This window comes from Camelus ferus, chromosome 3 (assembly GCF_009834535.1).
Source record: "Camelus ferus isolate YT-003-E chromosome 3, BCGSAC_Cfer_1.0, whole genome shotgun sequence".
NCBI lineage: Eukaryota > Metazoa > Chordata > Mammalia > Artiodactyla > Camelidae > Camelus > Camelus ferus.
This window is the reverse complement of record NC_045698.1, coordinates 8,446,460-8,472,859: the sequence shown is the minus strand read 5'-3', so window position 1 is coordinate 8,472,859 and position 26,400 is coordinate 8,446,460. Positions and strand designations below refer to the sequence as shown.

The following is a 26,400-nucleotide window of genomic DNA, read 5'->3' as shown; positions in this document are numbered from 1 at the left end:
GGTCCAGGATCCCTCTGCATCTCTGCGTGACCGTGTGCCTTCCACACGCTACCGCGTGAGAACTGAGGGGCACTCATTCATATCTTCATCAGACCCGTCTTCAAGTTAACCATCTGCTACTCTGTCATCTGTTTCTTGACCTAAGTGAAAAATGGTATGTGTCACTTCAGTTCTCATTAGGTAGCATCTGTATTCTGAGAAACCTTAATTAATCTTCATGTAGTAAGTGTCGGCCAAGGCCATGCATGGAATCGTTCTGAAGTGTGAGCTTTCTTCACACTTTGTAGGTGGCCCTTTGAGGTCAAGCCCGAACAAGATTGATAGGATGGACACTCCTGAGACTTCTTAGATAATTAATTTCAAAGACGTTTGACGACATCTAGTCTTCGAGTCATTGCTATTAAAACAGCATGTTCAAATTTTTGATTCAGAAATCATTTTCTTTCTTCTTTTCTTTCCTCCTCATGAAAAATGCAAAAACTGTAGGATTGTGGGCTAATGATGCTTTGAGATGAAGATTCCAGTACAAGTACTAAGATACTATATATTGTCTTTTAAGATTCTACAAGAATCCCTCAGACAAGAGATGATTCTTTTAATTTTCTCTCTCCAGGAAAATATTCCTTTACTGCTTCTTAACTATTTCAGTTACTAATTGGTTCTGATCAAAGACAACTTGGTTTTAATCAAAGTGTACTTTATAGCTTTATTCCAAAGTCTAATTCTTTGGCAAATAGACAAGATATTCAGATACATAATTCAAAGCCAGCTTTTTTTTCTAAAAATTACCTTTTTCAGACACAAAACACTGGAAGTCATGTTTATTTATTTGCTAAATATTTCTGTGCATTTTTCAATCTACAGAAAACAGAGGATAGAAACAATGTTTTATTCTACTCTAAATACTTGAACCAACAAAAATGAACCTTGAGCATAGCAACTGCTCAATAAACATTAGAACAAGGGGGAAGATTTTGTTTCAATATATGCTCGATGTTGGCAGGAGCTGTAACTTGACAGTGCCACACGGAATTGCCTGTGTGGCCTCCGTGTGAAATGCTGACTCTCCAAAACTCAGGCAAGGTGGGAGGGTGTTGCTTCCAATAAACAGTGTGGTCCAGGTACCTCTCAGGTTTTCTGATTGCAAAGACACTATTTTCCTGCTGGAGAAATCTACCCAACAGATCAAACCCCTTTGGTTACTTGCCATCCCCTGATTCAAAGGTAGCAAAATGATAGCACAAATTATCTATTTTGTTTGGAGCAGGTTAAGATTTTCTTTAAAAATTAGTTGCCAACTACTACTTTTTACAGATTTTTTTTTTCTTTCTTTTAAGCATATGGAAGATTGAAACATTTTTTTAGGAGTGATTGACTATAGCTTGAATAGCTCTTATCCCCTTTGGATGGAGCTAGCAGATTTTAGCCACCTCTGGCTCCAGCCAGCCTACCGCAGTCATATGTATTACCTGCCCACTCCCATAGCAATTTGCCTTTATTGTCCTTGAATGCTTCACCCTAAATTTGTGGCACGTTTCTCCTGTTGCCACGTTTTGGAGGTAACATTGTGACTGAAGTTGACATGATCAGGTACCCAGCCTCTCCTCTGAGATAAGTAGGGAGCTTGGTTGTCTGGCTCATGTGGGTCATCGGTCAGGTCTCCTTTGCATCTGCAGAGAGCAGAGCAAGAAGAAATGGAAGAAAGTAAACCCAGGCAAGAGGGAATCAGTACCTCTGAGTCAGAGAGAGAGAAACTCAGTTAACCACCTGGTGTTTTTGAAGAGTGCCCAAAGGAAGCCCTCCCTGTATGAAGGGATTATAGTCACATCTAAGCAGAACAGTCTGACGAGGCCTTCCCCTTGAATCTTCACCTCCAGGATCCAATACAGCAGTCCCTGACCTTAGGAGAGTGGCTTGGGGATGGTGACATGAAGTTATCTTTGCAGGTGTGTGCGGAAGGAGGACGAGAAGAGAAGTGACAGAGGTGGTGGGTAGGAGCATCGAGTGATGTGGAAACAGTAGAGCTCAGCTGGTCACAGAGAATGGCTCATGTTAACACCTAGCGTCTTGGCAAGAAATACAGTAAAACAAGTACTGTCTGATGCCTCCTTGTATTTTATGTAACTCTTGCTTTGTGGATTGGGGAAGCCAATGTATAGATGTGAGCTTGAAACTGATTTTAAATAGTGTCCATCAAAACAAGAAAATAAACTGGGAGCTACATTCAGATCCCAGGAGACTGAGAGCTATGTCAGTTATCCATTACCAAAATAATGCTGTGTAACAAGCAACCACAAAACTCCAGAGGCATGCCAAGCCCAGGGAAGAGTGGAAGGGCACTGCAAAATTTATTCTCCTTAAACTTCTGTTAATTTAAGCTGCTAAGTTTCTTAGGATGTCCTTACTGTAGCATAACCCCCCCATCTACCTTGACTGATGAAATTATTAGATATTTTCCTGCCATTAGTTTTATGTGATGGATGAAAAATATACAAATGACAGATACGTATGTTTATACGTTTTACCAGACTTTCTGATGGAAATTCTATACTGGTACTGTAGGGGACTTATATAAAGGAGTATGCCATAACACTCCTTCCTCTCTTGTGCTTTCTAATTCTTTCATCTTTATATTCATGTACAGGTTTTTTTAAAATGAATTTTAATATGCAGATTATGTTGTAGTAAGTGAAGTGGGTAAAATTATGTCCTTAAACTTTGTCATCACAGATATAGTCACATATAAAACTTACCAGTAGCAATTCAGTGTCTCATAATTCCAGCAGTTTAGTTTAAAGTAAAATAAATATAAATATTGACTGTATAGAAATCCTTTGAGACATTTAAGTAATTACTTTTGTGCATGATGCCTGTTGGCTGACTTTGATATTATCATTAAGCTGTCAATTAAGTTCAGTTTGGATTTATTTATACTTCACACAGTTTTATCTTGAGCATTTAGCTACCAGTTCCCTGTGTCTATCCAGCATACTGGTTGAAATGCTGCCATCATCTCTGACCTCTGATAATGGAAATCCTCACATAGAAAATTCCTAGCTAATAGTATACAGCTAGGGGGAAAACCTTAGAAGATTTTTTCATGGTGAGGAAGCTCTTTATTAAAGAAGAAATAGACACTCAGAAAGCCTGTTGTACCTTCAAATAAAGAGGAGAAATATCTACTTGTGGCTCAAGGTTATCTTAGAAGCCCCCTTTCAGAATTTTGACAACTCAGCTAGACACCATAGATGCTTGTTCTATGCAGAATGGTCTTGGGTGATCATGGAATATTTAACCAAAATGAACATCTCTTGAATAAAACAACTGCTACTTGATTAGGTATGATATTAAGGAAACAAAGATAATTTTTGAGAGTAATCCAGAATTCACACAGATTCTGCCTTCTTAAGTATTCCTTCAACAGAGTAAGCTTATATTGCAGCCTCAGTCCTCTAAGTAGATCAACTTTTTTTTAACAACAGGTAAACCACTTGTTTTAAAAAGGCCTTTCTTTCTTTTTAGCTCATTGTTCATTAAGACTACTATTTCAGGATCTATCTCCTTTTTTTTTAAGCTTTCCGTTGAATATTTTAGAAATTCATAATATCTGAGAGTATTCTCTCTAGTGTAATTTTCTGTTCAGCTGGCGTCTGCATTGACTGTTGGCCTCAGTGAGTGGACAGGTAACAGGAAAAGGATGCCAGTGCAAGAGGAGGACACAAAATACAACTGTGTCGTGCAACCTAGAAGCTCACAATTGTGCATCACTATGTGACAAATTTTTATCATAGGTTATTTCCCAAGTCACACTTAACAGAAACCAAATGAGGGTTTAATTCATAAGTCATTCATCTCACAATAAACTGTAAGCTCCTTAATGTCAGGGGCCATCACCTTCAGTAATTAAATCTTTGATCAAAAATTAATTTTCAATAAATATTGAAATGATTGTAAACACAGATACATGTACACATACTCAAACATTTTTAAACCCAGCGTATAAGTGATTTGAACAGAGCGTCTAAGATCGGTAAAATGGGGTTTCTACAGAAGCACCTAACTCTCTGGGCCATAACAGAATGAAGCTAGACCAAAGAGGGAAACCTTTCTCTAGGAATTTGATTAAATTCACAGTCTGGTGCATTTTACTCATTTCATGCTCACTCTTATAATTTTTAACTTCACAAAGAACTAATTAAATTTTTATTTAAGAAGGTATTTTTATTTTGGAAAGAAGCTTGTGGACTATATGTTAAGTTCATGTGGCACGAATTTATAGAGATGCCAACAAGAGAAAGGAGAAGAGGGCGAATATATTTTTTGGGAGGCTCTTCCTTCTCCTCTTGTCTTTTTAATATTTTATTTTTCTCTTGGCCCTTTTCTGTCTCTTGCACTGTATCTTTGAAGAATATTTTCCTTCCCCTTGTTTTTGCTTACATTGCTGAAAATTTGCAGTTTTGGGGGGGGGGCAGGGGAGGTAATTAGGTTTATTTGTTTATTTTTAGAGGAGGGACTGGAGTTTGAACCCAGGACCTCATACATGCTAAGCGTGTGCTCTACCACTTGAGCTATACCCTCCTCCAATTTGCAAATGTTTTGCCAGGTACTTTCCTTCTGTGATTTAGACTATTTTGTTCAACTGCTCATGCCCCAGGGACATCTTGAGATTGACAGGCCTGTAACTAATCTCATTTTCCCCTCAACCTAATCTTCTCTTGTCATCCTCAATCTGAATCCTCAGATAACTCAGTCATCCTGCCTGTTCTCTAGCAAAAGCCCCAGGGCCATGCCATGTGCCTTCCTTCTTTGCACACAGCCAATTAATTACCAAGCCCTCATTCTTCTCTCTTACCTCTAATATCTGCTCCCCTCCATCCCTGTCTCTACATAGTTCATGCTTTTGTGGCACCCTGCTTTCTGCTTTGTTTCCTGATGGGCTTTGGCCTCTACTCTGATTTATTCCAACCTATCCATGCAGTGACAGAGCCATGTTTCTGAAATGCAAACCTGACAGTATCATCCTGGTTCTTGATATTATGATTGAGTGTGACAAACCTATTCAGAGATATTCATTGATAAGTATTGACATGATCAGTGGCAGTTTTTTAAAGTTTGTTCTCTTTTTAAAATAATAACTACACACTTCTAAATGATACATGGATCAAAGAAGAAATCTCAACAAAATTTTTAAAGTATTTTTAACTAAATGAAAATGAAAACCCAACTTACGAAAATTTATGAGATGCAGAAAAAGTAGTGCTTTGAGGGAAATTTATAGCATTGAATGCGTACATTAGAAATGAAGAAAGAACTAAAATCAGTAATCTAAGTTTCTGCCTAAGGAAACTATAAAAGGAACAAATTAGATCAAAGTCAGCAAAATAAAAGAAATAATAAGAATCAGAACTAAAATCAATAAAATTAAAAACAGGAAATCAGTAGAAAAAAATCAACGAAACCAAAACTGGGGTTCTTTGTAAAGTTCAATAAAACCAATATGCCTCTAGCCAGAATAACTAAGAAAAACAGAGAAAGGATACAAACTACTAATACCAGAAATGAAAGAGGGGACACCTCTACAAATCCGACAGAAGTAAAAATGATAATAAAAGAATACTGTGGACAACTCTGTGCCCCCAAACTTGATAACCTGGATGAAATGGACCAATTCCTTGAAAGACTCAATGTACCAAATCTCACAAGAAGATAAAGAAGAACCAGACAGGCTTACGTCTATTAAAGAAGTGAACTGATAATAAATAACCTTTCAAAACAGAAAGTGCCAGACCCAGATGGGTTCATTGGTGAATTCTACCAGTATTTAAGGAAGAAATTGTAGTAATGATCTCTGATCTCCTTCAAAGGGTAGAAGCAGAAAGAATACTTTCTAACTCACTCTGTGAAGCCAGCATTATTCAAATACCATAAGCAGACAAAGACATTACAGGAAAAGAAAACTGCCAAATTTGGCAGAAAAGACCATTATCTCTCACGAACAGATGTAAAAATACTTAGCAAAATATTAGCGATATTCCATAAAAGTATGTAAAGGATTATACACCATGGCCAAGTGGAATTCATCCCAGTTATGCAAGCTGGTTCAGCATTAGAAAATCAATTAATGTAGTCTATTACATTAACAGACTGAAAAAGGAAAATTATATCAATAGATATAGACAAAGCATTTGCAAAATCCAACACCCATTCATGAGAAACTATCAATAACTTAGGAATAGAAGAGAACTTTCTCAAATTGATAAAGCCTATCCACAAAAACCCTATAACTTACATCATAGTTAATAGTGAGAAACTTGAAGCTTCCCCACTAAGATTAGATACAAGACAAGGATGCCTCCTCTCACCAGTCCTTTTGAACATTGTACTAGAAGCCCTTGCTAATTCAATAAGGCAAGAAAAGAAAGTAAAAGGTAGACAGATTGGTAAAAATGTCTTTGTTCACAAGTGACATGATCATTCATGTAGAAAATCTGGAAGAATCCACAAAAAAATCTCCTGGAACTCAAAAGCGATTATAGTAAGGTTTCAGGATACAGGTTCACATACAAGAGTCAGCTGCTTTCCTGAATAGTAACAACAAAAAAGTGGAATTAGAAATTTAAAACACAGCACCATTTCCATTAGCACTCAGACAGAAAAAAATACTTAGGTATAAGTCTAACAAAATGTGTGCATCATCTAGATGAAGAAAACCACAAAACCTGATGAGCAAAATCAAAGAAGTAAATAAGTGGAGAGGTAGTCCCTGTTCATGGATGGGAAGACTCAATATTGTCAAGATGTCAGCTGTTCCCAACTTGACAGGTAGATTTGATTCAATCTCAGTCTAAACCGGAATAAGTTATTTTGTGGTTATTGACAAACTGATTCTACACTTTATAAGGAGAGACAAAAGACCGGAAGAACCAACACAATATTGCAGGAGAACAAAGTTGGAAGACTGACACTATCTGAATTCAAGACTTACCATAAAGCTATTGTAATCAAGACAGTGTCGTATTAGTGGAAGAACAGACAAACAAATCAGTGGATCAGAATAGAGAGCCCAGAAATAGACCCTCATAGATATAGTCAACTGATCTTTAAGAGTAGCAGAGGCAACACGATGAAGCAAAAATAGTTTCTTCAGCAAATGCTGCTGGAACAACTAGATACCCACATGCAAAAAAAAAAAAAAAAAAAAAAGAATCAAGATACACACCTTACACTCTTAACAAAAATTTACTCAAAATGGCTCAGAGACCTAAATGTAAAATGCCAACTATAAAACTCCTCAAGATAACATAGGAGAAAACCAGGATAACTTTGCTTTTTAGATACAACACCAAAGACACTGATCCATGAAAGAAGGATTGATAAGCTAGACTTCATTAAAATTTAAAACTTCTGTTCTGCGATAAACATTATCAAGAGAATTTAAAGACAAGCTACAGACTGGAAGAACCTATTTGCAAGAGATGTGTCTGGTAAAGGATTGTTCTCCAAAATATTCAAAGAACGCTGACAAACTCAACAGTAAGAAGCCAAATAGTCCAATTTAAGAAATGGGCCAAAAACAACAGACCCCTCACCTAAGAAGACTGTACAAATGGGGAACAGCATATGAAAAGGTGCCCCACAACATGTGTCATTTGTGCCAATTAAAGTGACAGTGAGCTACTGCTACACACCTATCGGAATGGCCAAAGCCTGGGACACTGATGACACCAAATGCTGGCAAGGATGTGGAGCAACAGGATCTCTTATACATTGCTAGCAGGGTCACAAAATGGGACAGCTTCTTTGGAAGGCATTTTGATAATTTCTTACGAAACTAAACACACTCTTACCATAGAATCCAGCAGTCGCACTTCTTGGCATTTACCCAGAAGTGCTGAAAACTTAAGTCCACACAAAAAAGCTAAACATGAATGTTTATTGTACCTTTATTCATAATTGCCAAAACCTGGATGCACCAAACTGTCCTTCACAGGTGAGTGGATAGATAAGCTGTGGTACATCCAGACAGTGGAGTATTATTATTCAGCACTAAAAAGAATTTAGCTGTCAAGCCATGAGAAGACAAGGAGGAACCTTAAATGCCTATTTCCAAGTGAAAGAAGCCAATCTGAAAAGGCTGTCCTGTATGATTCAAACTATATGACATCCTAGAAAAAGCAAAACTATAGAGAAAATATAAAGCTCAGTGGTTGCTTGGGACAAGGGTTGGAGAGAGAAGAATAAGGAGACCACAGGGAGTTTTTAGGGTAGTGAAAATACTCTGAATGATTTTATAGTGATAAAAATATGTCATTACACTTTTGTCTAAACGCATGGAATGGATACCACCAATGGTGAGTAGTAATGTGAACTGTGGAGTTTGGGTGATTGTGGCTTGTCAACATAGGTTCATCCTTGGTGAAAAATGGACTATTCTAGTGAGTGATTTGATAATGAAGGATGTGTAGTGGTAGGGGGTATATGGAAACATCTATGACCCTTCCTCTCAATTTTGTTGTAAATCTAAAACTGCTCTTTGAACGTAAAGTCTTAAAAAATAAAAAATAAAAGGATGATTAGATAGGTAGCTAGATATAATTATATATGTGTGTATGTATCTGTATGAAATTATATATGTAGTTAACGAAAGCATAAATTATAGTATATTTAATCACTTTTTCCAATTTTATTTTGTGATTTTTTTCTTTCAGTTTTATTGAGCTGTAACTAACGTGCAGCGCTGTGTAAGTTTAAGGGCTGCAGCATAATGACTCAAACTTACATATATCATGAAATGATGACCACAGTACGGTTAGTGAACATCCATCATCTCCTATAGATACAAAATTAAAGAAATAGAAAAAAAATTTCCTTGTGATGAGAATGCTTAGGATTTATCCTCCTAATAACTTTTATGTATAACATACAGCAATGCTTATTGTGTTTATAATGTATATTACATCCATAGTCCTTATTTATCTTATAACTGGAAATTTGTGACTTTTGACTACCTTGATCCAGTTCCCCCTCTCTCTACTCCCAGCCTTTGGCAGTCATAAATCTGGTCTCTTTTTCTATGAGTTTGTATGTTTATTTTTGAAGTATAGTTGAAATATAATTGACCTGCAACACTGTGTTAGTTCCTGGTGCACAACATAGTGACTTGGTATTTCTGTACACTTCAAAGTGATCACCACAATAAATCTAGTTGAATTACTTTTAATAACAGCCTACTAATATTGTGGCAATAGGTAAAAGATAGGAATATGTCTATTGATGTGAATTATGCTTGAATAATTGTCATATTTATAGTTTAGAATACATGACAGACTATATTTATAAATTCACTAAAACTTTAATTTTCCAAAAATAATCTCCATAATGGGTTGCATTTGACTGTTCTTACTTTAAACTTTGTTGTGATAACTAGGTCCATTTGTCAGCTTGTGAAATGTTTTAAATGTATTTATGTAGGATTCAGCTGGATAAGAAAGAAAAATGTCTTCCTATTTAAATTCAGCCCCTTATTTCCAGTGCTCCGTGGAGAGGGAAATGCAAGCCCAACACAAAATGAACTGTGTAATTTAGTTTAGAATAATGTATTCTTTTAATATAAGAGGTACGATGATTAATCCTCGGCATCAAGTTAATTTCATAGAGAGTTAGGCTGGGGGTCACTGGGAGCTTTTGAACAGCTTCCTAAACGGGATCTGACAGTCTCTCTTTCTCTACAGCATTTATCCTGATTTAAACCACTCGTGTTTCTGATCTTCAACAACCACTAGCTTGTCTTACCTTTTATATTCTTGTCCCTAATCTCCATTACCCAGTTTCTGCACAGCCACCAGAGTGAGTTTTAAAGTTAAATCTGGTCTGTGACTCTCCTGCTTTCAACCCTGCATTGACTTTCAAAAGCCAAGCTCCCAGCCAGGGCTTCCAGTGTTCCAGGCTTGTCAGCTTCCTTTCTGTTCCAGGAACAGAGAAATCTTCTTCTAGACTCAGGATGTCAGACCTGCTGTTTGGATTGCTTGCCTCTTTTCATGGATGATTCCTTCCCATCCTTTAGACTTCAGTTTAAATTATCCCCTGAAGGCCCAGTAAGCAGCTCCCCCACAGTTCAGAGCTGCCCCACCACACCTGGAAGTGCAGAGGTGAAGAGTACAGACTTGGCCTCCAGCAGCCCATGTTAGAATCTATAACCACCATTTTAAATTTTTATTACGTCAAGAGATTCCTTAAGTCTTGAAGGTGTCCTTCAGCTTCCTCTTCTGAAAGATGGGGATAATGATGTCAGGGATAACTTACCTGATAAGACGGAAGTTTTGAAGATGTTGCCGGGGAGTAGGTTCTTGTCTCAGAATTCAGAGACCAGACACAGACGTCAACAAAGCAAAGTGAGGATTTATTAAGGGTAGATAGTACGCGCTCAAGGGGAGAGCGGGCAGGCGCAGGTGAGCAGCGGCGCTGAGTTTCTTTGGCAAGTTGTTCACACAGAGTGTAAAAATGAATGGGTGGGATATTCATTGGAGAGGGAGGGGTTTGGGGTCGTATTCCCTGATTTCCATCCTAGCTCCACCTTCCCGAGGGAAGGAGGGAGATTTGTCCTCATTTAGTCTGGATCGGAAGCGTCATGGCATCAGTGCATGATGGGTACTTCTCATCTGCAAGGCTAATTTTATTGTGATGAGCTAAAGGTTACATTTGGACACTGGAGATTCCTGCCCTTTCCCACCTTTCTTTGTCAGCCTCCAGCACACTTGTCAGCCCAAATGTGTGATGTCTTATCAATCTGGATGTCTTATCAATCCTGCTTAGTGTGACCAAGGACCCCCATTTTTCACATGATGTACAGTTTCCTGCCATTTGGTCCGTGCTCATATTCAGCTATCTGCTTGCTCTAAAAGGTATATATAATGGGGTTGATATATGTCACACTGAGGCCAATGCTTGGCACAGAGAAATCTGTCCTGTGATTTCCATTATAATGGAAATTATGGGACTACAGTGATTATTTTAGTACGCTGTTACTATCTTATAACATAGAAAAGAATGTTTAATACATTTTAATTGCTTGTTTGTTATTCCCTCTTCTATAATAACAATGTCATGGCAGGGACCAGACCTGCCTTTTTCTCCCACTGTGTCCCCAGTCATTCCTGCACATAGAGGAACCTCAGCAAATATTTTATTGAAGAACTGTGGGTTTAGATCACGCTTTTGTAAATGACGTGAAACCGTACTACTCAGACACAACTTGTTTTTTTAACAGCAAAAAGTGGAAGCAGTTCTCAAAACCAGTTCTGCCAAGCCTGCAGACATTAGCAAGACAGACATTGATCCTCACGGGGGCGTAAAAAGAGGTGTCCCCTAGTCTGTGAGATCAGAGAGTCCTTTTCGGCAGGGCTGTGCGTTGGCACAGCCTTATCGATTGTTGAATACTAGTAGTTCATGCTGGTTAGTATATGATTCCTGTCTGGTTCTCAGAGTTCCTCTGACCTCCTTTAAAATATGCAGGAGCTCCTTCAGTTCCTCTGGTCTGGACACTCCATTCCACGTCACTGGGGGTGAAACTGACCTCTTTGGAGGTCTAGGCAATGCCTTTGGGATCGGAGAAGGAAATTACCTGAGCTGTTCTTTTTTTTTTTTTTTTAACGTAAAATAAAATGGACAGATCCTTAAGTGCTTCAGTGCCTTTTGACAGTTGTCTACACCCTTGTTACTGATGCAGGAAAAACCGATGTGGGGCATGAGAAGGGCCATTTCCCAGGCTTCGGCTGAGCCCCTGGGACGTGCCCCGCCAAGTGTGGGTCCTTGGCTTCGCACAGGAAAGAATTCAAGAGCGAGCCACAGTTGAGTAAAGTTAGATTTATTCAGAGAGATACATTGAAAGGCAAGAGAAAGGCCATGAGTTGTGAGGGTTGGGTGCTCAGATTAGAGTAAAAGTAGGTACCCACTCCACAGACAGAGTGTAGGCCGTCTCCAAAGGGAGAGAGGCGAGAGAGAGAGAGAGAGAGAGACAGAGACAGGCAGAGAGAGAGAGGCGGCCAACAGGCACCGTGTTGCCCAGTTTTTATGGACTCAGTGGCTTCATATGAGAATTAGTGGAAGGACCAGTCTAACTAGCCTGGGGCTGGGATTCCTAGGAAGTTGGCCACTTCCCACTCTGTGACCTTTTGCGGCTAGCCTTGGGACTGCCACGGTGCCTGTGGACATGTTATTCACCATGCTAATGTATTACAATAGGCATACAGTGAAGCTCAAGGTCTACTAGAAGTCAAATCTCCCACCACCTTGAGCCTCAAGGCCAACTAGGGGTTGAATCTCCATTTTGATGTTAATTGCTGTATCATTCCTTGAATGGCAGGTGCCCTGCCCCCATCCTGTCTCATCATCACTACCTCAGTCAAGATGTAGAGAATTTACATCCCTCTGGAAAGTGCCCTCTTACTCTTTTTTGCCAATGCCCACCCCTGCCCCAACTCAGATGACCACTGTTGTGATTTCCATCAACCTGGATTAATCTTGCCTCTTCCCCAAATTCACCTGCATAGAGTCATTCAATCAGCCTTTTGCATCCGGCTTCTTTCACTTCCAATCTTTTGAGATTCTTCAGGGTGTCACATCTGTGAGCGCTTTGTTCTTTTTCACTGCATGATATGGATTTGTTTATTTATCTTGTCTCCTCTTGAGGTTTGTTGTTTGCAGTTACTGGCTACTACAAGTAAAGCTACCATGGACCATTCTTTAAAAAAAAAAAAATCTGCAGGAGCTCATGCTGAAATGCCCCCCAAAACAGTTAAAAGCTGGAACTGAACACCACCTGATTTCAACAATGGGAGCTTATTTCTAACATCTGTTACGCTAACGAGCTACCGGTTTCGCCCATGGAAACTCATCCTGATGCAAATTATTAAAAATAGTTGCTATTGATCAGATATTAAAGATAGGTAACACCCTGGAAGTAGCCACCTTCTGCAGGAACGGGCTTCTGATTAGGAAGGGAGTGGGCCAGTCCTGGGAGCTTGAAATTTCCTTCGGGCACCTGACTAAAAGTGCAATGTGGCTTAATCTAGGCACCTGCAGACTGTGGCCTAGGGGCCAAATCCAGCCTGCTGCCGGTTTTTCTATGGCCTGTGAGTGAAGAATGATTTTTTATATTTTTAAACAGTTGGGAGAAAATCAAAAGAAAAATAATATTCTGTGACATGTGAACATTATGTAAAAATTCAGATTTTAGCATCTATAGGTAACGTTTTACCAGAACGCCTTTGTTTATGCGCACTGGGTACCACAGCTTTGGATTGCTCTAACTTAGGTGAGTAGTTGGGACAGATACCTTGTGACCCAGAAATCCAAAAATATTCACTGTTTGTACCTTTGTTACCTGATCCAAACTTGGTTCCTCTTGCCCTCGTGCAATAAAGCCAATCCACCGACACCAGGTTGCAGTGAAGGAAAGTGCAGCATTTATTGTAAGGCGCCAGACAAGGAGTCCCAGGCAGCTAGTGCTCAGAAAACCCAAACTCCCCGGCGGGTTTCAGGAAAGCACTTTTAAAGGCAAAGTGAGGGAGGGAAGTCACAGGGTGTGTGACCAACTTGTGCACAGTTCTCTGACTGGTTGATGGTGAGGTCACAGGGTGGGGTCACAGGGGTTAACGTTGTCTCTCCTCAGGCCCCAGTAGATCTGTGGGCTACTTGCTCATGGTCATCAAATAGTTAACAATTCTCCCATCGGGTGGGGGTTTTAGCATCTGTAAAACAATTCAGGAAATGAGCATCAGATACCATTATACAGGTACTTCAGGGAGCAACTAAATGGCCATATGGCTGACTTACTATTTAAATTCTTACCAGTTCTCTTGACTCAGATGCTGTTTTTGTCACTACATGTTCACATCTTTTCAATCATTAATTCTTGAGCCAGTTTTTTGTGACTCAGGGGAGGCCTGGGAGACTGTGGCTTTTCCACAAATAGGAGGCAGGCAGAGCGCATGGTGGGAAGGATCTGTCCCAGGAAGGCCCTCTAGAGTCCTGCTGGGTTACAGCTTTATAGAAGGAGGTTGTTGATCCTGGCTTACACTAACACGCAGGGGCAGAATCACACTATCCATGCTCAGTATGTTACAGCATTATAGGTATCTGTAAAGAGTGTACAAATACTTATAATAAGTGTGGCAGATATTTAAATAATTCAGACATTACAGGTAATGTGAAATGAGTTGGAAGACTGTTTAATGACACTGGACAATGCTCATTATGTATTAAATATTCAAAATTATGCAAGACTACATATATAATGATAACGATTTTAATATTAATATATGTATGTTAAATATGTATACATTTATAATGAAAAAGAAAGGGAGCAGATTAAGGGATTATGGATAGCAGTATTTTACTTTTCTGTATTTATGGCCTAAATAAACCTCTGTTTATTGTAAATAAGCCTGCATCCGTTTTAAAATAACAAGACTACATAGTGCAGAAAAACATCAAACTCACACCCATGCAAAGAAAAAGGAAGTCCTGCATAGTCTTCTCTGTGAATGAAGTAAACGTGTCTGTCGCATTTTTAGGGAATAAAAATATTTCATTTACTCTCCAGAGATGGGAAAGCATTGTTAAAGGTATAAACAGGAAAACATCTCTGAGTCGCCTGTTATTTTTCCTTTTCCTTAGAAGAGAGGAAAGAGACTTAATGGGTCCTCTCTCTCTAGTTCCTAAATCATTAAGAATCATCTCTGGTCATAATTCTGCTCCCGAGCTCCCGTGGCATGAGAAGCCCTAAACCAGCACACGACACAGAGCCGTCCAGGACAGAACATCTTTTCCGCTCATCGCTTGCCGTGAACAATAGCTTGGATAGATTATAATAGGGGTTAATTTCCTCTAAAGCCGGTTGCTAGCCTTTGTCCTGAACAGTAAGCGATGCGCCAGGATGTGACAGAATCATTTTTAATAACATATTATTTAAAACAACTTCCTCCTTCGTGTGAGCCCTCTTCTTCCAGGCTGCCTCTTCCTGATCTGACCTTACACGATGGTAACTCCCCGTAGTCCCTGAAGCTAGTGATTTTGTATCAACTTTCTCAACCTCAGCTAACGCACTGCGGTTTCTTCGAACTGTTCCACAACCCAGGAACGTTCACTTGAGGCCGCACTTCTGTCGGTAACATCTTTCAAAATGACTTGCTGTGTATAATGTTTCTGGATGACAACTCTACCTATTTACGAAGAGAAGCCACGTTGAGAGCTTCTTAGTCCTGTTGTGTATTTAATTCCCATTCAACTTAAAATTTCCTAGACATGTGTTCATTTTTCTATTTAGCAAGCACCTATTTCCTATTAGTATTGGCTGTTTACTGCTTGAAAAGCAGTGTTCAAGGTACTGTGGAACAGAGAGAAGGGGAGAAGGGGGAGATACATAAAATCAGCAAATGTAATCCCTATAGGGGTCTCTTATATTCCCTTTTAGATATACTCTCAGTCCTCGTTACTTGCAAATTGCATGTTTGTGAAATTTGCCTGCTTGCTAAAGTTTGTCTGTAACCCCAAAATCAGTATCAGTGTTTCTTTTGTCGTCAGTTGTCCCCAAGACTTGCACAGGGTGGGGAAACATTTCAGCCACCTGGCATGCATGTTCCCAGCTGAGGTCATACAAGGTCACACTCTACCTTTTTCTTCAGCTCTCATACCGTGAACAAGTGTTCTTTCTGCAGTCTACTTAGTGCCCTTTTTTTCAACTTTTGTGCTTTTTTTGGTATTTGTTTTGCTGTTTCAAATGCCCCCAGGCATGGTGCTTAAGTGCTGTCTCGTGATCCTAAGTGCAAGAAGGCTGTGATGGGCCTTATGGAGAAAATTCGTTTATTAGGTGAGCTTCACTCAGGCATGAGACACGGGGCCGTTGGCCATGAATTCAATGTTAGTGAATCAACAAGATGTATTGAATAAGGTGTCTTTAAACAGAAACTCACATAAAACATGGTTACTTATTGCTAGGTTGTTGAAAACATTGTGGCCAGAGCCTTGCAGGAACTGACCCCTTAATGTCCCCTGGGAAGAGTGGTTCATTTGTCACTAATTCAATGTTTGCATTGACTTTGTAGAATGTAAGAGAATCTGCTATATTATGCTTAGGCTGGTACCTAAGTTTAGGGAATATCCTTAAGATAATTACTGATAATAACAATAGTTATTTAGTCGTTCAACAGATAGTTATTGAGCACGTCTGTGCGCTGGGTGAACAGCAGAGATCAAAAGCCAGATGCTCCTGCCCCCATTATCCTTCCATCACAGTTAAGACGGATCGATTTCTTAGGGTCTGTGTCAAGCACGTCATGTGTGTCATATCATCCCTTCAACAATTCTATGATGCAGGTATTTTTTACCTCATCTTAAAGAAAGGAAGGTGCAATTCAAATAAGTAAGCTGCCTAAGGTAAAAAGGAGTGCCTTCCAAAGCTGAGTTTCAATCCCAAGTTGACTTGATCTGAAATCTGTGCTCTTAAATACTGTGCCACCATTTACTTATTTATTTTACTATTTTTAAAACTATTTCTTTTTCTTTACACTTTCTAGGTGACCTTTTGTTTATTAACTTATTTAGGTTTTTTGTTGTTGTTTGGTGAGGGTAATTAGGTTTTTGTATTTGTTTGTTTGTTTATTTTTGGAGGAGGTCCTGGGGATTGAACCCAGGACTCTGTGCATATTAAGCATGCACTCTACCACTTGAGCTATACCCTCCCCTCCCTATTTGTTTTTAAATGACCTAAAACAACATACTAAGAATATAGTCATAGAAAATCCACATGACTTCTGAATATTTAAGTTTCATATGTTAAATGCTACAGAATAGCATATCTTCAGATTCAGTAATTTAAGTGAGTATGACTTCATGGTACTAAATTTGTTTTGTCTTTGGTGTAGATCCTTTTCATCTTGTTCTTCTTTAGAAACTGGAGTTACCTCTTTTACATGTCCTTGGTTCGGCTGAGTTTACGTGTAGCAATATATGAAGATGGACAGCCCAGGTGCTTTTTAGGATTAAGCTTTGAAGAGGGATGGAGATTTTTTTTCTATAGCTTTCGGGCCATAAGAAGAAGAGATTTTATCAAACATCTCACCGTTAAACTCCCAAAGATCTTTTATCAATGCCTGCCTAGTTTTGTAAATTTCATACTGTATTTATCATCTCAGCATCATCGTCCTTTCTCTCTCACTCTCCATCCTCAGGACCCTCCTCAGGCCTTATGTCCTCTCACCAGCATTTGTTCGTTGCTACCCGATAAGACAAAGTCTAGACCACGAGAGTTCAACAAAACTGAATCTGTCTCACTGTGCCTCTGGCTAATTTCATTTTAACACCTTATTCTTTTTCAATATTTTTCCAGGTCAAGTTTTATATTTTTAAGATGGCTTAGAAATCATACACCCTTATTTTAAAAATAGTTCTTTTCTTTCCTTTTTTTTTTTGGCTGGAGAGTTTAGGAAAAAGGCAGAGTAAAAGGGAGAAAATTAAAATCTCCCCAGTAATTATATACTCAATCGTAACCAAGATTAAAACAAAAAAATATATTATAGTCATGTTTCAAAATTATTAAATATTCATCTGCTAAAACACCGTGTCTTAATTATAGCATAATCATTCAAAAATACATTTATGATGTTTTTGAGATACTGTGTAGAGTGAACTTTTGTAACTACAGCTTCAACTATAGACTTTAAAAGAAAATGTTAGCATTTTGCATGGAAAAAGGCATTGAGCACATTTAAAAGATACAGTTGAATAATTGGGAACCACAATATTTCTTAATTTTCTTTATTGTGTAATTAAATTTTCGTTTAGAAACAGTAAAAATTGTTTCTGAATTTTGTCTTTCAGTCATTTTTCAAAACATTGATGCATCTGTTGAGTGCTCATGTGTTTGGGGAAAGTATAATTTTCAAAACTCGCCCTAAATACCACATTCTGTGACCTATTAACCAAACATATCATTTCTGTCAAGATATTTACTTCAGTCACATTCCTTTGTCTCTACCTTGTGGAGACTCCTTGTCTGATGGATCTTTTTTTTTTTTTTAAATCAAAACAATGAGGCTGTTGACATGGTTAGAATCATTATATTAACCAAAGGTGTACCTTTCCTTTTCAGTGTGTCTTCAGGTTGGTTAGCGTGCTACGATTTATTCTTCTACGTGGAATTGTTAATTTCATTTAACTTATAGTGTGTACAGCAGGGTTTTGTATGGTGATTGTAAACAGTCAAGCGTATTGTTTAGGAAAGAGAGCGTATTGTTGAAAACACAGATTTCTTAAGCCATAGCTTCCGGCCCCCCCCCCACCTCCTTGCCTTGAGTTAGAAGTTCTGTGGAGTCTTTGCACTTTTTCATTTTGCTTCAGTTCTTGGTTGTTATTGTAAAAATGAAGCAGCGTTTGAGGACCATATGGCTTTCAATAAATACACTTCCTTATTCGTTTGTAACATTGTTTGACAGATTTTTTTTTTTTTGATGTTTAGTTGTACATTCAAGCTGCTGTGTTGTGGAGTAAGAATTTGTCATCAGTTCCACAGTTGTGAAGTGATGTGCCTGTGAGCTGATTCACTGGGTTCCACTCTCTTCTAGCTCACTCCTGGCGCTGATTTTATTTCCCCATCCAAGAGCAGTTTTCTTTGACTTAAGTCATTTTACAATCCTGGCGATTTGAAAATTGCCAAACTTGGAATGATTATCTTTTAAAACTTACACATTTTATATTTAAAAGAACAAGATAGATTTCTCCCTGATGGTTGAATAGTGCTAAATATTCTTCACAGTTTTGTGCAGGAAGAGAGAAGAATGGTGATTCATTCGTACTTTACCTTTGCTGTCCTTCTGGCTAGGGATCATAGTACTGCCGTGACAAAATGACTTCTACTGTATTACAGTGTACGCTATTGAAAAGAGATGATAGATCCTTCTATTAAGTTGGAGGAAATTAATTTCCTTACTTTAGCTTTTCAAGTATTTTGATGTAACTCATTCCTTAATTCTTTATGATCAGAAACGTTTATTCTATTTTTTTTTAAATTGAAGTATACTCAGTTTACAATGTTGTGTCAATTTCTGGTGTACAGCATAGTGATTCAGTTTTATATATATGTACACACACATATATATGTATATATAAATATATTTCTTTTTTATATTCTTTTTCATTATAGGCTTTTACAAGGTATTGAATATAGCTCCTGTGTTATACTGTAGGACCTTGCTGTTGATCTGTTTTATATATAATAGTATCCGCAGATCCCAAACTCCCAATTTATCTTTCCACCACCCCCCTCCTTTCTCCTCTGGCAACCACGATTTTGTTTTCTATGTCTACGAGTCTGTTTCTGTTTTGTAAATAAGTCCATTTGTCTCATTTTTTAGATTCTCCATATAAGTGATTGTCATATGGTATTTTTCTTTCTCTTTCTGTCTTACTTCACTTAGTATGACCAGATGTATCCATGTTACTGCAAATGACATTTCATTCTTTTTATAGCTGAATAGTATTCCATTGTATAAATACACCACAACTTTTTTTATCCAATCATCTGTCAGTGGACATTTAGGTTACTTCCATGTCTTGGCTATCGTAAATAGTGCTGCTTTGAACATTGGGGTGCAGGTATCTTTTCAAATTCGAGTTTCCTCCTGTTATATGCCCAGGAGTGGGATTGCTGTATCATATGGCTACTCTGTTTTTAGTTTTTAAAGGAATCTCATACTGTTTTTCATATTGGCTGCACCAAACTACATTCCCACCAACAGTATAGGAGATTGCCCTTTTTTCCACACCCTCTCCAGCATTTATCATTTGGGTATTTTTTAATGATGGTCATTCTGACTGGTGTGAAGTGATACCTTGTAGTTTTGATTTGCATTTCTCTGATAGTTAGCGATATTAAGCATTTTTGTCATGTGCCTATTGGCCATTTGTATGTCTTCACTGGAAAATTGCTTGTTTAGGTCTTCTGTCCATTTTAGGATTGGGTTTTTTTTTTTTTATTGAGTTGTATGGGTTGTTTGTGTATTCTGGAAATTAAGCCCTTGTCAGTCGCATGTGCAAATATTTTCTGCCTTTCTGTAGGTTGTCTTTTTGTTTTGCTTATAGTTTGCTGTGCAAAAGCTTCTAAGTTTAATTAGGTCCCATTTGTTTATTTTTGCTTCTATTTCTATTGCCTGGGTAGACTGCCCTAGGAGAACATTGCTAAGATTCATGTCAGAGAATGTTTTGCCTGTGTTTTCTTCTAGGAGGTTTAAGTCTTTAAGCCATTTTGAGTTTATTTTTGTGTAAGGTGTGAGGGAGTGTTCCAGCTTCATTGATTTACATGCGGCTGTCTAACTTTCCCAACACCACTTGCTGAAGAGACTGACTTTTCTCCATTGTATAATCTTGACTCCTTTGTCAAAGATTAATTGACTATAAATCTGTGGGTTCATTTCTGGGCAGTCTATTCTGTTCCATTGATCCATATGTCTGGTTTTATGCCATATCATGCTGTTTTGATGACTGTAGCTCTGTAGCATTGTCTGAAGTCTGAGAGAGTTATTCTTCCTGCTTTGTTCTTTTTCTTCAGTATTGCTTTGGCAATTCTGGTTCTTTTGTGATTCCATATAAATTTTAGGGTTATTTGTTATAGTTCTGTGAAAAATGTCCTGGGTATGGATCGCATTAAGTCTGTAGATTGCTTTGGGTAGTATGGCCATTTTAACAATATTAATTCTTCCAGTCCAGAGCATGGGACATCTTTTCATTTCTTTAAATCATCTTTCATTTCCTTTAATCAGTGTTTTATAGGTCTCTGCTTATAAGTCTTTATGATCACAAACTTTTGTAAGTATTCCTTGTCAAATGTCACAATATTACCATTATAAAATACTGAAGTCGTATTGCTGAATTACCCTCCTATTAGACAATTTCTGCAATTCAGTGATTATTAACTTCATGAAAATGTGGCACATTATATGTGAAAAAAGTGTGTCTCTATTTTCTACAAGGGCATTCACAAATTGATTTATCTACTCAAAAGATATGAATGGGAGTGGAGTGTGATGCTGGTTTTAGATTGTGCTAGTTACCTTCATAGTAGAAAATTTCTTTCATATATATTTTATAATTATAAACAATAAATTCTTAGTAAAATGTCATGTAATTTTAAGGCAACACAATCAATCCATAAATATACATGGAGAGAGAGATTTTTATTATCACTTACCTTCATAGAACATGTAACCTTTTTAATATTTCACCGTATTACTTGTCCTGTAACAAACCTTTAAGTAGATATTATCACCCCCACTTTACAGATGAAAAAACGGAGTCCCAGAATTAAAATAAATAGGCATGTCACAAATCTCATAGGTGGTAAATGCAGAGTCTCTCCTGAGTCCAAGCACAGTGCTTACTGGTCTTTGATTGGTGCTACGGTTGCTCTCCATTGTATGTTTCTCATGGTGCTGCTACGTAAGTTTTAATCTGACAAAAATGCATTATAATAGAGCAGCAGTAGACACCATCGGTAGTAACTGGTGTAAATACTGTTGGGTCAAGTCACCTTGACAGCTCTCAGTAGCACCTCTGATTTTGTGGTCTCCGCCGTCTCATTCACAGAAAGAGTGACTGCATCTATGATGAGTGAGTGCAGAAGGGAATTACTTCCTGCTCACATTTGGCCCCTCGCGGCCAAGTCTTGCTTCATTGTCTCAGACTGTTGTTACGGTTTTTCTGCTCCCTCTGCTGCAGCTGCTCTGATAAGGATGCTCTCCTACAAGCGCTATTCAATACAAGCATCAGGGCCCTTCTCACAGGACGCGGGTTCCTGAGTTTGAGCACTGAGTCTGCCTCTATTCCCTTGTTATTTCCGGCCTCAAATTCATTTTTTGAAAAATGGAGATACCTAAATCTGAAAAGCACAGGGTTATTTTTGAGACAGATTTAGAGAACATGTGCAAGAATTTTGAAAATTATAAAACAGAATAATTTTAACAAAGTAGTCTAGTGTCTCTGAACCTCATTGCGGAAATTGCTACAAATTTAAACGTGGTATCAGTGGAAGATACATGCCTGTTCTCCATCACTATTTTCGGAATGTTCTGTAGTTCACTCAGCTCACTGTGGCAGGGACACTTTTGTTGACCTCCTGAAAATGTGTTGCTTACTTTTCATTTGTTTCTTCAACGTGTGTTCATTCTTTCTTTATTGAACCGTCCTTGCAAGCTGAGCACCCCGAAAATCCCTGGGGGCCTTGAGATGAGTAGCTGAGCCTTGTTTAGTTGGGGATTTGGGAGGGCTGCTGTTTAAATGTCCCCCACGGTGAAGTTGCCTCTGGTGGCAGAGACGAAGGGCTTCTGACCCAGCCTGGAAGATCTGGGCAAAATTTCCCCCAAAGATGAGTAAGTGGTAATAACCAGCAGTTGGGTCAAAACCCACATCCTTAAAATGGCCCCAAACCACAGCGCCGTCTGCTTCACCGGGACTTTTCTGATTTTCCTCTCAGTCACCCAGGCCCATTTGGCTGAAGCTTTTCTGGTCTCCAGCCATCCCCAAACTCGCCGGCACATTCCGGCCGCAGGGGCTTTGCCCTGCGCTTTCCTCTGCCTGGGTGTTCTTCCCCAGATGTCCACATGGCCCACCTCCTCACCCCCTTCACAACTGTGATCAGATGCCACTTTCTGGATAAGGTCGCCCCTGCCTGCCCTGCTTAAAATGACACTTGTTGGGGGAGGGTGTAGCTCAAATGGTAGAGCGCGTGCTTAGCATGCAAGAGGTCCTGGGTTCAGTCCTCAGTACTTCCTCTAAAAATAAATAAACCTTAAGCCCCCCAATAAAATAATTAAATAATACAATAATACATAAATAAAATATTAAGAAGTTAAAAAAAATAAAATGACACTTCTCATCCGCTTTAGTTTTCTTCATAAGAGGTTTTCCTTCCAGCATGCTGCAGAAAATATCCTTCAGTTTTTTAAATTGTCTGTCTCCACTGGAATACGTGTTCTGTGAGGCCAGGGTCTCCCCTGCCTTGTTCTGTGAAGTTAATGCGTTCTCAGCTCTCAGAATCGGGCCCTGTAAGTATTACCAGTGCATGAGCCAAGCACTGCGTGGAAAGCTTTACATGCATTGTCTCCTTTGATCCTTAAAGCTAAGCTCAGAGTTAGGTCCAGTTAGCTCCTCCGTGTTACAGTAGAAACCACAGCTTCGAGAGGAAGGCAGCTGCCCCAGGCCTCACCAGCGAGCAGCAGAAGTAGGTTTTGAATGTTGGTGGAGCCCACATGCTGAATCTGGACCCCAGGGTCTAGACAGGAAAGAGAGCCCTGTGTACTGGGGGCACTGGTGGGATGGCTGTGGGTGGGGAGCGCCAGGAATTGAGACGGTGAAGCTGGCAGGAGGCCATGGTAAAGGCCCTGTGTTGGCTCCATGATGCAGTTCGTTTTTCACAGGTGACCGTTACTGAAGGAGGCTCAGCGGGGGATGATGTGATCAGACTTGTGTTTCAGGACGATCACTCCAGCTAAGCTAGGAATAAATGGAAGGAATCAGTGTTTAGGAGGTTATCAGAGTAGCCCAGACAAAAAATGGACGAAGACTGTAAGCAGGTGAATGGCAGTGGACGTGGAGACAGAGGGTGAATTCAGAAGATGTTTTGAGGGCAAAATAGACTGAATTGTAGTGAAAGGAGATACAGAGAGCCTATGAGAGAGAGTCTTGGGTGACATATTCCTGGAAGGGATGGAAGATGAAGGTTCCATTTTCTTACCTTCTTGACCAAATTTTCTACTTTTCTTTATATTAAAAAGTATATTACTATAGTTTATATAATGATTATAGGTAATATATTATTATACAACATTGAATATTATATCTGTTACTTCCTATATAACTGTATATAATTTATATAGTTTATAACTTATAGTTTTTGTAGTTTATAAATAAATAAATATACTTTATTCATTAGTAGTAGTGTTATCATCATCATTATTATTATGTAATTTAATAACATATCCACCCCCTACACCCCCCCCAACTAAGCTTACTCCAAAGGGTGCTTCCCTACCTCTGCCTGGAAAAGAAAGATGACAGGCTATGGATGGAGGCTGTTGGTGATACCCAGTGTGGTGGCTTCTGTTGGTGGTTCTTCCTCTGTACCTGGCAAAGTTATCCACAGTCTCTTTATTACTATATCTTTTGTACTGCAGAAGGATTTTCCAAAGTGCAATGCTTCATACGATGTTTTTAAAATTTACTTTAATGAAAAAGAGTATGAAAACCAATATGTGTGTGTGTGTGTGTATACATATATATATATATATATATATGACTGGGACATTTTGATGTGCACCAGGAATTGACACATTGTAACTGACTGTACTTCAGTAAAAATAAATAAATAAATAAGTAAAATTTATTATGCTTGTTTACATAACAGACATGAATCTTAAGGGAACTTCTTTTAAGAGAGTGTGAGGATTGAAGGATAAATGCCTCTGATCTTCATTGTCTCATCTCTAAAACTTAGGAAAAATAACTCCCATGTAGATCTGATGTATGGAAATTACATGAGATAATGTTTGTAGAGTTTCTTGGAACAGAGGTCAATAATATTGCAAGTGTTCATCAAATGGCCATGAGTAGCAGTAGGATTGGTTTTATCATTAAAATGATTATTGTATTGTTTATTGATGTAATTTAACCTAGAAAAACCTTTCTGTGTCTACATGCAAAGACTTGCTGTCTTGAGTGTTTCTGTATTACGAAGTAAAAGGTTGAATTTAAGAAAATAATTTTGTTTCATAAAGTAAGTCATGGTTCAAAGAAATTGCTTTACGTAAATTAATTCTTACATCTAACACCGAGAATCTATCTTGCAGTAACCAGTGGGTCATATGATCCTAGTCTGATTGTTCACCTACAATTGAATATTATCTTGCACTCAAATAACCAGAAAACTCAGATTTGTTGGGAGAAAGTCATGAAAGGCGAGACTGTGAATTGTCCATGTGTTTATTACGATGGCTGCCATTTTCGTTTCATTTTTTAAAAAATTGAACTCATTTTCCAGAACATAGTTTCCTCAGTCACTTTGGTCCTTATGCCTCCCTTAGTTCTCATTCTCGTCAGCTTCACACGAACACTTCACCTGCTGCCCTCGTTTGAACGTGTGGCCCCAGGTCTAGTGAAGAAGAGCGTCCCGGTGGTCAGTGTGGCACAGATACTCCTGTATGCTGTCATCTGGTTTTTGTAATCATCTACTTTTCTAAAATTTAGTAACAATCCACTTATGCTGAACCATATGGGATTGCTGATCCTAGACTGTTTTAGACCCACAAAATGGCACTTTTATCAGGTTTTATCACTGAGAAGATGAAGTTATTAAGCTGCAAAACATCAGTCTAATGATAGTTTCAGAGGGTGATCAGTAGGTCGACATTTAACAGGGAAGAGGAAGGATGGAGTGGATCACACTTTGTCCCTGCTTGTTTGACTATAGGCGATAGAAAATGTTCCAAGGAGTTTCAGAAATGGGGAAAATCTTGTCTTTAAAACAGTTAAAGAAGGAGATGATTCACATATAGATCTTGAGAAAGATGAGTGAGATGCCTTACCAGCGTGTTTGTCCAAGCACACAGTCATTAAAGGAGCACCCAGGGGATCACCTAAGAGCACTACAGTAACAAAGTACCACAGTAACAAAAAGTTCCACAATAACAAAACACCACAGCGCTGTTATACTCTGTCCACAACCTCAGGCCTTTTTACAGCCCACTTTGTCGTGCTTTTACTGGATGTTTATAATCAGCCTGATGCGTCCTTCCTTCCTTTTAGTCTATAAGAAGTTTTTGGTTCTTTCCTGGGGGTTCTCTTCCAATCTTCATTCCATCCTCCTGCAGCAACATCAAAACTGGCAACCTATAAAAAAGTTGTCAGTGTAGCAGCCGTAACTGTGGTCTGGAAAGCCATCTCGATGTTTCTAATTAGAGAAGACCTTTCGTGGAGGGAACATACTCCTAAGAATTAAAGTTCTGTTGGCATCAGGCACAGACTCTGAGATCACAACTTCTCTGTGGAAAAAAAAACAAAAAACTGCCACGAAAAGCCTGTCATCCCTGGGGACTCACTTGTGACACTGCTGAATGCAGGTCGATGTGAAACCATCAAACAAACACAGGCAGTCTTTTTCCAGATGTGGCACAGCTGCAGAAACCTTTCAAAAATGTATCACTCTCTTCCCCGAAATCATGCAATCCTGGTGTTCTTACTGTCGAAACGCTTTAGAACTGCTGAGAGCTCAGGGTTTACTTCCCTCAAGCCCTTTATGTTACACATGAGGAAGTGGAGACGCAGGCCGGATACAGCGACTTGGAGCTTTTGACCTAG

The 26,400-nt window shown here is 38.8% G+C and overlaps 1 protein-coding gene across 2 annotated transcripts in view; it reads left to right on the top strand.

The window, feature by feature from the left end:
* The window catches only part of CTNND2 (catenin delta 2), an 886,845-nt gene that overhangs the window by 171,954 nt on the left and 688,491 nt on the right, over positions 1-26,400 (top strand). The gene's annotated exons all lie outside the window — the stretch shown is intronic.